At 42.4% G+C, this 11,201-nt stretch overlaps 1 protein-coding gene across 5 annotated transcripts in view; it reads right to left on the reverse strand.

Annotated features, from left to right (window-relative positions):
• Positions 1 to 6,106, reverse strand: part of TBC1D1 (TBC1 domain family member 1) — an 844,646-nt gene extending 838,540 nt beyond the window's left edge. For all 5 annotated transcript variants that reach the window (XM_069202113.1, XM_069202110.1, XM_069202112.1 and 2 more), the window contains exon 1: positions 6,024 to 6,106. The gene's annotated coding sequence lies outside the window, so the exon portion shown is untranslated. The remainder of the gene's footprint in view (positions 1 to 6,023) is intronic.
• Between the last annotated feature and the right edge of the window lie 5,095 nt (positions 6,107 to 11,201).

Consider the following 11,201-nt stretch of genomic DNA (forward strand, 5'->3'; position numbering starts at 1 on the left):
TGGACACTCAGTCCTCTTAACGCCTTTTCTCCACCCTCCAGGCAGAGGCAGTCCTGTACCGCAGAAGATAGTGGCAGGCCAGGACGTGGAGCTCCAAGTTATGCCACATTCTTGGTTGCCGGTGTAGCTACGTACTCCAGCCCCCAAACCATAATTGTTATCTGTATTTTCTGTAAAATGTTGGGCCTCTTATTCAATGCATAAGGTTGTAACTTCTTATTATGGTTTGCTGCAATGAAGTTGACTGCTGTGACGCGAATGGTGATAACAGTGAGATATAGAGTGGTAATTTAAATCCGATTGGCAGGTACACATCTTCTAGAGACTAGTCCTGATTCATGATAAGCTCCAGATAGTAAAAAGACACAATCCTAAAAATTGAAGTGCAGCATATATACAACATATACCCACGTCTTTAATTTTGGCAATACCTTATATTCGGACAGAAAAAGTGCATGATGAATTTCAACCTGATATATAATTCCTCAATGATACTGGCATACATTTTCCTCTTAATCTTTCAAAAATTAATTTAAGCAACCATATATTGTCCAACGTAATTATCCACGCTGAACCTGTTCTGAATTGGCTCTTAATAAAACACAGGTTTGCAATTACACATTTTCTATTAGTAGGTGTTAATTTATTGGTAGTTATTTAACACGGTCCCAAGTAGACAAAGAGCGAAGCACTGTTGCACTTGCCTACACTTAATGCCCTGGCACAAAAATAGCCTCTAGCAACATCAATAACTAAATCAAAAAGTATTAATAGCTTTAATAGAACTGGCAGCAGAACTGAAGGAGCATTTTAATCAAATGCCTCAGCCGTGCCATAGCTTAGAATTACCATAGGACATTACTGAAGTCAAGAACGCGTTGGTCTGCACTGTAACATATTAGATCAAACTCATTAATATGTAAAATGTATGCCATTGATTGGTTTCCTGAATGGATTAACTATTTGTCTAGGCGCTCCTTGGCGATCCATAAAGCTCAAACGACACCTGGACGGTGGCAGGATTGCTCAGTGAGTTAAACAATTGCTGATGACAACTAGGATGAGGTGAAGGTCGCTAGTCCAAATCCACCAAGGCAGATTCTGTACTCCATCTTTTTGGGGTTGATACGTTGATTACCACAAACTGGGTAATAGTAACATCTGTCTTTACATTGCTGAGAAGGGGCAGTGTTATGCGCTGTAAACAGCAAGCTGTTATTAGTCTCAGAAATGACACAAACAGCCAAAACAATTTACTTAAAATCTCTATCATCTAAATACAATAGCAATCGTAAAACAGGAGACTGGAACACGCCTCAAATTTATAAAACACTGCATTGGCTCTCCGTCCACTCAATATCCCACACTCAGTTAAAAAACCCTGTATCAGCCATTTTCTTCTTGACAAAATCGAGCATAACTTTCACCTGACTAGAAACTCTTTGTAGTATACCTAGATGTCCCACACAGGAACCTCACTTGGCTTGCCTTCACACTTCTCTCCCTCAAGATGAATTCTTCAACACTCTGTCCTGGTTGATATTTTACCCTCCGCCATCACAAAATCACTCCATGGAGCAATAATTCACCCCCCACCTCAACACTGTCAACAGATTTCTTTCAACATTAACTGCAACCTTCCACACTCTTAGCAAAGAACTAATTTTTCCAAAACGCTGCACAAAAAAACTTTCCATCCAGGTAGTTGGTGAGACCCCTTGCATCATAGACAGAGGCGACCTTCCTACTTTGGCTGCTCCCCTTTCAATGACTTTAGAGATTACTGGGCCCATCTGACTACCCTATCCATCAGCATGAGTCTCATTTGTTCATCTTCTTTGTCTCTGAGCATCCTCAGCTCATTCAAATGAACACCTTCGAACATTTCTCATCCCCCCTCATATGCTGGTTTACCCAGGTCCCATTCTTCTATCTATTCTTTTCAATCAGTTAATTTACCCAAGAAGCAGTCACAATCGAGCAATGCACAGACAACAGCTAAAAGCACTACAGTTGTTGTCTGCAAAGGGCATTCACTTCCTCCGATCCTGGCCTTACTCAGTCGAGGGCTTCTGCAGTTAACCTAACAAAATAGGATGTATTCTCATACATGAGGAACCAACGAAACCCAAAGTCAATTCAGGATGGTGGTCCTCATTTTTAAGAGTGTGATCTACAAACTCACACATTATGCAAATTCTCTCTGATTCTGTGTTAACTCTGACCTCTCACTCAAAATTGCCATGACCAGGGACGGCAATGACGAAGGAGCATCGCTTCCCTGGCTGAGCCAGAAGTTGAAAGATAAAACAATATTTCTTTATCATTTTATCTTTGAGCTGCTGGCTGAGCCAGCAACATGTGCAGGGAGGGGGCGGTGTGGGCTCAGGAGGTAGGTGGGAGGAGGAGGAGGAGAAGAGAATGCACCTAAGTGCGAATGTGTGTTTGGCCGACGGGCCGTCTTAGGCCAGTCAAACTTACTTGCACACTTAGGTTTCTCCAACCCAAATGTGTTGAACAGCTAGGCTAGGGAAACTGCAATGAGTGGCAGTCCAAGCTGCTCAGACAAAGCCTGATGCTGTCTTCATGCTAAGTTTAGCATGAAAGCAGCACCAGGATTGGGAAACCTGTGCTGGTGTCCCAGTGAATGCTGGGACACCAGAAGAAGAGGAGAGTGGTGGTGGCAACAGGAAGAGGTATTTTTTTTTTTTTTTTTTTAATTCCTCTCCTCTATCCCCATCCCTCCCCTTGAGATTTGGGGCTGCCACCGCTGGCCACAACCAAGAAAGCATATATTGCTACCAGATTACCTGACCAGATGAAGTAAAAATATTCTTGCCTCTAGACCAGTGGTTCCCAACCTTTTGACTCCTGAGGAACCCCAGTGAATTATTACTGGAAGCCGGGGGCCCCACAGACAATTTGTATAGTTTAAATTTCAAACATTAAAACAGTAATTTGCAAAAGAAATACACAAAGAGTATACACCAAACAAATACTCAGATTACTACAGATATAATTATTTTATATTGAAAAAAATAAAAAAAAATGTAATGGGAAGGTTGGCGCTGCATTTCGATGACTAACTATTCAATGTTTCGTTTTCTTTAGGAAAGCTGCATCCTCAGGTCCGATTCAACATTTCCCAAGTGATTTCTGTTTTAATTTTTTAGGTACATAAGTGAGAAAGCTTTTTCACATGAATATGTGGTAGGGAAAGGAAGTAAAAGCAAAAGGGCCTCTTATCTGTCCATAGCATCTCTATCACATGTAATTCATTTTTTATAGCGCCTCTCATACCAGTGTAGGGTGTCAGAGCACTTTACAGGAGACAACAAGGTGTGGGATTCAAGTCATCCATACTGGTAAGCATTTTCTAAGAGTGCTTGGTCTGGAGAAGCACAAACTCAGGATTCCGAACACAACACAGTGGTTAGCATCGACTTTAATAAGAATGTAAGCAAACCATGCAAGCAAACCTTTGGTTAGCAGCGAGGAAAATGAAAGTCTAGGGGAAAAAACAACTTTCTAATCTGTGCCTTGCAGTTTGCATGTAGCTCCTTAATGGCAGTTCATAGCTCACTGTGCTATATTATGTTTGTAACTTATGTACTGCACAGTAAAAAAATAATCCCTATAACAAAAGCAGTAACCCACTGTGCTATGCACATAAAATACTGTTCTTTGCCTGATACATGTTCTTTGCAGCAGGCATATTAACTATTCGCACTACCTTTGATTAAAAACTGCCACTAGACAAAACTCCCATCTCTCTCTAGCAGGTACATTAATCACTAGGGTAATCTTGATGCTTTTATTTTTGTTGGAAAGCTGCTGGATGTACCAGGAAGTTTGCAGTGCTTTCAAAACTGCTGTAAAAATGAAGCAATAAATATATAAAAACATGCATGTGTTTGTCAGAGGCACCAGTTGGAGAAGTGTCTTCCTCCTGGCCCAGACCTGCGGACCCCCTGGGACTGTGTCACGGATCCCTGGGGGTCCGCGGACTACACGTTGGGAACCACTGCTCTAGACAACTTTAATAGTATTGAAAAAAGCCTGTGTATGCCCCACAGCAATGGCTGGGATGGCAGTTGAATACTGTACTCAAAAAACAACCTTGTAGATCTACAGTGGCTTCTTCTGTCGGCCTACACAATTTTGCTACATATAGGTCCCAAGTCCCAAACTGCATTTTGTAGCATGTACAGTAGCACTATAATAGCACTATGTGTTACAAACTTCAATTCACAAACCTACAAGTTTAAATCTCCACCTCTCCTGTGTTTTCTATGGGGAGATTATCATGCATGTAAGTTTGCTACTTAGCAGTAAATGTGGGATGGACAAGGGGGAGTGGCTGGAAAAAGAGGCACACTTACTTTTAAATGGGAGGGGTTTAGCAAGGAGTAAGGAGGGGTTTAAGAAGAGACATACAGTCACTAGCAAAAGAGTAAGTCCACTGCTATTTACAAACTGTACTTCTAAAATCACTACAGTAAAAAAGGAGATAGCAGTAAATGCACTCTAGCTCAGAACAGGAGTGAGTCTAGCACTTGATATGCTCATTTAGTGGTACTGCAGCACCCTCTCAAAGAGAAAAATTGAGTCAGGGACTTAAAATAAAAGGAAATAATGTTACATTAATATCATTTTTTAGTGTAGTTAAAAATATAACTATATTAATTTAATGTTAAACAAATTATCTTAAAATAAAACTTTTTTACGTTTTATATTTTACTAATGTTTTGTAATTAAAAATAAATACAACATAAAATGTTTACGATACAATTAAATTACTTTTAATGAATTCAATACATTCCTTTTAAGATTTTTACATAACAAATACATTTTTACTTCAGATTTTTTAATTTTAACTTCGTGAAAAACAACTTGCCTTTAACTTAATATATTCAAAATACTAACATTTTAAAATAACATCAGGTTACCAGCACTGTAGCTTTTTTGATTTCATAATTTCTTTAAAATAAATATATATAGTTAATTAACATAAAAATGTTTGCTACTTTTTTCAAGTTTAATACATTTTTTTTTAACTTTTCCCTATACTTTACCATAGTGTTAAGTACCGTGAGGAAACGTAAATAATGCCAAACTTAATTTGCTCAAATATCCATTACCCACCCAAATACAGCCATTTTGGACTGCTTTCTTTACCACTCTGAATATTTTCAACATTATGCGAGACACAAGCTTATCATCAACAAAATGAGCGTCTGTATTTTCTAAATTTAAATTTAAAGCGTTCTCGATTTTGAGATTAGAAAAGCGCTACAACACAGCAAATCTGCGTTGGCAGCACTATATGAAAATATTACGATATTTGACAACCCATCAGAGACACTTGGAGGTACTAATGGCAAACAGAGACCTACCTGTTGACTACGTTGGTTCCTGCAGTCTAGAAGGGGCCTTGACGCCTTAGAAGGGACAACAAAGCCCTGGAGGTGACATTGGAAAGCACTGCACCGCCTGCCAAGTCTCTGGCTGACTACAGCACTCAACTTCCTTTCATGTCACACACTCTCCCAATGCCCCTGCTGCAGCTGCCTCCTCTCTACATGTATAGAACAAAGGCCAGAGGTAACATGGACTTTGCAAGCTGATACGCCAAATGAGAAGAAGAGACGTACAGGAAAACTGAGGTCTGTAAACATCACCATGTGCTCTTGTGCGTAGCTCCGACATTTGAAAGAGTACAACTGCCCAGTCAGGCAGAAATGGTTTCTGGCCTGACACAGTTTGCACCTGTATATCTTCCTGTCATTTTAATATATACAAAGCTCGCCGAGCCTTAGATGGTATTTTAAAATAAACATACACATATGCAGTGACGCTGCCTGGATGAAACCATAATGACCCGTGTGACTTTTGCACGAGTTTTTAAATGTCACCAATGGTCACATGCGAAGAACAGCTGCAGTGCAGAGCTTCTGCACCGCCACCCGCTTCCTCTCTTCCCCTCCCTGGCTGTCTTCTTTCATGACAAACGTTGTACTCACTGGATCCTGGCTGACGTAGTTTATCAACTCTGTACATCTGCTGTGCCCTGCGGCTGCTTCGATGCCACCTTCTGCAGCGCTCGCGCTCACCAGGCAGGAAGAACCAATTCTACCGGCTTATTTTAGCCGTGAGGACCCGTCACATGGTACGTCCCATACCGGCTTCAACGAGCACTTCTGTCCTAGCGCGCCCGGGCTAACTCCAGAGTGACATTTAACTTGTCACGGTATCCGCGAAGCATGGCATTCCCTCCTCTGCGAGAACACAACCACATAATAGAGACATGCATCATAACATGCCAAAAACACACTCGCGTCCAGTGCATGCACTGCGTGCACGGATTACAAACTAAAACGTCAATAGTAAATCAGTGCAATCTGAAAGCATAATACCATTACCAGTCATATATCTCCCTCCTCCTCTAAAGAGTAAAATGGCTTGACTACCTTCATCATTATGAGATGGACTGACTGAAGCTCATATAGGATAATTACATTTCTCCTCATGGCCAGCCAATGAACTATACATGCCTTGAAAAGTGGGTCTAATTTCCTGCAGTAGAAATGATGCTCTTTGAGTGTACAGTGTGTTCTTTATAACCAGCGAATGCTTTCATATACCACGCAATATTGCACAATTTATAGTTCTGTATTGCTGCAAACACTGTTTTTTTTTTAAGAAGTCAGTGACGCTAAAATATTGCATTTTATTTTATAGTATTTGCATTTGCGTGGCGCTTCAATGCCACATTGTGAGACGCCGAAGCACATTCGCAGACATCTAGCACACTGTTCGGTGGAGGAGTGCTTGGTTGGAATAGTATTGTATTTGCTGGGGGACTAGGAGGAAAACGTGATTTGGAGAAATGCATGCAGGGGCCATAATGTTGCCGTGAGAACAAATCCCCACCTGGATGGTCTGTGTGGCAAGCATGGGGCTATTGTCAAAGAAAGTGCGTCACTTTAGAAAGGCCAGCCTAAAACTCATGAGGGACCTGCATGGCTGGGCTGTATTAAAGTCCACATCAATGCCACCTGTACGTGGCAGACATCTTTGGGCCTCGTTGGGCCTCGGTGCCTGTTCTCTGTATTGAGTGATTGTTTCCCTGGATTGATGGTGGGTTCCTGACATTGTAGGAACAACCTATTTATGGCACTATTACTGTACATTGGAGTATTATGTAGGCTCTACCAAGGAGTGACAAAGGCACAACAGGGGAACAGTCATTTGATTGCATTCTTAAGTCGCAGCTCCTTCACAGACCTTGAATAATACTGTCTGCAGCACATACTTTTCTTACAGCACAGAGCTGATTTACTGCTGCAGATAAATAATTCTTCTAGGTACGGTCATTGATTCTAAGTTTTGCTAATTTATATTAAAGACTGCCTTTGAAACCTAGCTGTTTAAGCAATCTGGACCACGTTTATCAAGGTTTTGCGTCGCCCTTGAGCCATGCAAGGGGGCGCAGGGTCGATGCAAAAACTAAATGAGCCTGAGTGGCTTGATAAATCTAGAGTAACTCAATGCAGTGCAAATCGCTGCCTTGCATTACTCTATGGCAGGAAGGCGTACCAAGGGTGGAATGTGGGTGTTCCAACGCTTCCACCTATGGATTCTGACACATTCCCAGATTTACCAACACTGGTAGACCTGTGAATGCATCAGAAGTCTACGCCTCCACACCAGAGGCGCAACAAAGAGAAATATCTTCATTTCTCCTTGTTTCCTCTTTCACTAGCATAGAAAAGATTGTCTCTATTAATTCATAGGTCCTAGATGGAAAGAGGAAAATGCCTCTAAGGATTGTTTTTGTGCAGGAAGGTCTTCCTGCTCAAAAACATGCCTACAATGGAGGCGCCCAGCAACATGACGTAAGGGTGCCTGCGTTGGCACTAGGCAGGAAAAATGCACTAGTAAATGACAGGAATGCATCGTGTAATGTTAAATATGGCACATTCCTGCCCTTTCACACAGCACTGCGCTGCGTGAAAGATTGATAACTATGTCCCTATATTGGGAAAATTGTGCTGTGAAATGAATTAAACACAGTAACATTTGAAAATACTGCCGCCATTCTGTCAGGGTTTTGGCTCTGCCGTTAAGTTTCATGTCCCAAATCACCACAAGCAGCCATGCAGGACCTATAAATTAATAGAGGCAATCTCTTCCATGCTAGAGAAAATAAATCCATGTTATTTGGAGCAAGTGTAATAATTCATTACAGTTGAGTTGTGATGTCACCATATGCCTATTGCCGGAACTACCAGCCTGTGCTTAATTTGAGCTGGTGGTTTCCGGTGCTCAGCACCAGCACTTAGTTGTCAACACTGGTGCTTGTGACAGTATGCCACAAGGTGGGCTGATGGCTAATTTAGAGAGGACCACAACAACAGTTAATTATTAATTCAGTATACAATAAAATGAATATTATCTGACAGTCAAGCCATTTTTATAGATTTGGTGACCTGGAATAGCCTGAATTGTTGCACTTTTGGGAGTGTGCTTGTTAGCATTTGTGTTTTGCTGTCATGGCAGCATGGAAGTGCCAATGTGTTGTGCAAGCTACAGTGGCCTCCGGACACGAGCCCTCACACTTAAGTGTTTTTTACGAATTAAGCACTGGTGGCAGCCAAGGTAAAAGGCAGTTCACACAACATAATTACAGCTGCAGTTCAAACAAGAAAAAACGAAAATTGGGTTTTTATTCTTTTATTTTTCTAAAATGAACAGTGATCATCAGAAAGGATATATTTATGGCAACATGTTTTTTTTGCACACAATAGGTCATGACAAGAAAGACATACCCTCCCTGCCTGTTTCTACATATTCAGAGCTCACCTTGTAGCTCTATACAACCATTGAGCTCCTCAGTGACTTACAATGTTCTTATAAAGTAGGGTGTTCATTGTTTATTCCAAATATAATGCATGGGAATCCCTGTATACAAAGCCTGTATTTAATTTTCTCATTATCTGCGACTTGTGACACATCTAGTAAACTGTAAAAAAGAAATCACATAGCTGCTCAACTGTAATCAGATATTACATTTGGGTTCTGACATCACAATGCCTGCTGTCAGAACCAGCAGCAAAGTGACTCCGAATTACACAATTACATAATTAATTATTATTACAACTGCAGTTTAAGCAACAAAAACTGAAATTGCATTTTCCTTCTACTGGCATGTTTTTCTAAAATGAAAAGCAGTTCAGCAGAAGGAAGATATTTATGGCAATATATTTTTTCCATCCTACAGTTCATTACAGAACCTCTGCATGTTTTTAAAAAAAACATCCGATTTACATGAAAATGCCTGCAATATGTTTGAGCAAAAATAATTTTTTTGCTAGTTTTAATTTCACAGTACAGATTCTGCTTATATTCTTCGTGTTTGCAATGAACATGAAGCGGCAAGACACTATGGCCCAGATGTGCAGACACTTTGCATATGTTTTTCAATACTTTTAAAATGCAAATCTGATGCAAATTGTTTATGTAGGATTCACAATCCAACACAAATCGTGATTTGCATCAGATTGTAACAAGAAACTACGCCATGTTCTGCTTTGCATTACTTTGTGTCAAGGGGGGCGTTCCATAGGTGATGCATGGGCACTCCCATGCAACCACCCATGGGGTTTGACTAAAATCCTTATATGCAAAGATATCCTACACCTCCTCTAGGCAGGTGTAAATGTTTTCTTTTCTGCTTGTTTTCCCTCTTTGCATGTGTGGAATTTTGTATCTACAGCACAGATACAAAAGTGTGAAGCAAATTAAAGCATATTGGCCCTCATTACGATCCTGGTGGTCGGTGATAAAGTAGCTGTAATACCGCCAACAGGCCGGCGGTAACTACTGCCAAATTATGATCATGGTGGAAAGATCTCCGAAAGACAGCCAATGTACCACACCTACCGCCAGGGCAGAAACAACAGCCACCACAGCGGTAGCCGCCTACAGCCAGGCGGAAGTCAAAGTTCCGCCCACTATATTATGACAACACAATCTGCCATCTTTTCCGGGGTGGGACCAACAACATCAAAAGCCTGGCCGAAACACTGCACAAAAGTGAAAAGACTCACCATTGGAGATACATGGAAGAACCACACCACCATGGAACCAGAACTGCAAGTATTTCCGATGATATTCTACGTTATGCTCCACCATGAACACCAACGTCGGGGAAGACAACGACGGTGAGTACAGCCGCCTACCACACAAGGGAGGAGGGGAGGAAAACGAGAGTGACAGACACGCACTATACACACCCTAGACACACACACCATACACACAACCAGCTGCCCAAGAAAACAAGTTAATCCTCCTAAATCAGCAGATAATTCAAGGAAAACAGGAATGTACTAAAGTGATTGTAATAAGATCAACACAATATAAATAATAATTTAGCCAATGCTACAGATATGTACAAATGTACAGAAAAAGGGACACTGCCCAGTCCTCAGTTCGTGTGGGCCACATGGCCACAGGGCAAAGTCCAAGGCCCCACTTGTCACCTGCATCAATACGGAGAGAACACTGCAGGGGCATCAGTTGTCAAATAGGCAGGCACCACGGGGGGGCACCTCAGCCGTAAGTGGAAACAAGACCACTGGTTCTGGAGGGGGCAACGTGCCCTGTGCTTGGTCCTGGGGAGTGCAAGGCCACAGTCTCTCAAGTGGGTGTCTTCCCCACTGGTCCTGGAGGGGGCAGCATGCCCTGTGCTTACTCCTGGGGAGTGACAGGCCACAGTCTCTCAAGTGGGTGTCTTCCCCACTGGTTCTGGAGGGGGCAACATGCCCTGTGCTTGGCCTTTGGGAGTGATAAGCTAGTCTCTGAAGTGGGTGTCTTCCCCACTGGTCCTGGAGTGGACAGGCCGCACAGCAGCCCATGGAGGCACGATCATATTGCGTCCGCCAGCGGTGACAGCTGCACTGTGGTGGTGCTGGTGGTTATGGTGGGAGGCCCCTGCACAGCCCCTGCACCCTCAGATGGCTGCAATGTGGTTGTGCTGGTGGGAGGCTCCTGCACAGCCCCTGCACCTGCTATGGCTGCACAACCACGGTTGGTGGTGGGGGCTCAGTGACAGCTGCTGGTCCAGACTCCTTCCCCTTCTTGCTTGCTGGTGCAGGCTCCTTGCCCTTCTTGCCTGCTGGTGCAGGCTCCTTCCCCTT

The sequence above is a fragment of the Pleurodeles waltl genome, chromosome 1_2, assembly GCF_031143425.1.
Source record: "Pleurodeles waltl isolate 20211129_DDA chromosome 1_2, aPleWal1.hap1.20221129, whole genome shotgun sequence".
NCBI classification, from domain to species: Eukaryota; Metazoa; Chordata; class Amphibia; order Caudata; family Salamandridae; genus Pleurodeles; species Pleurodeles waltl.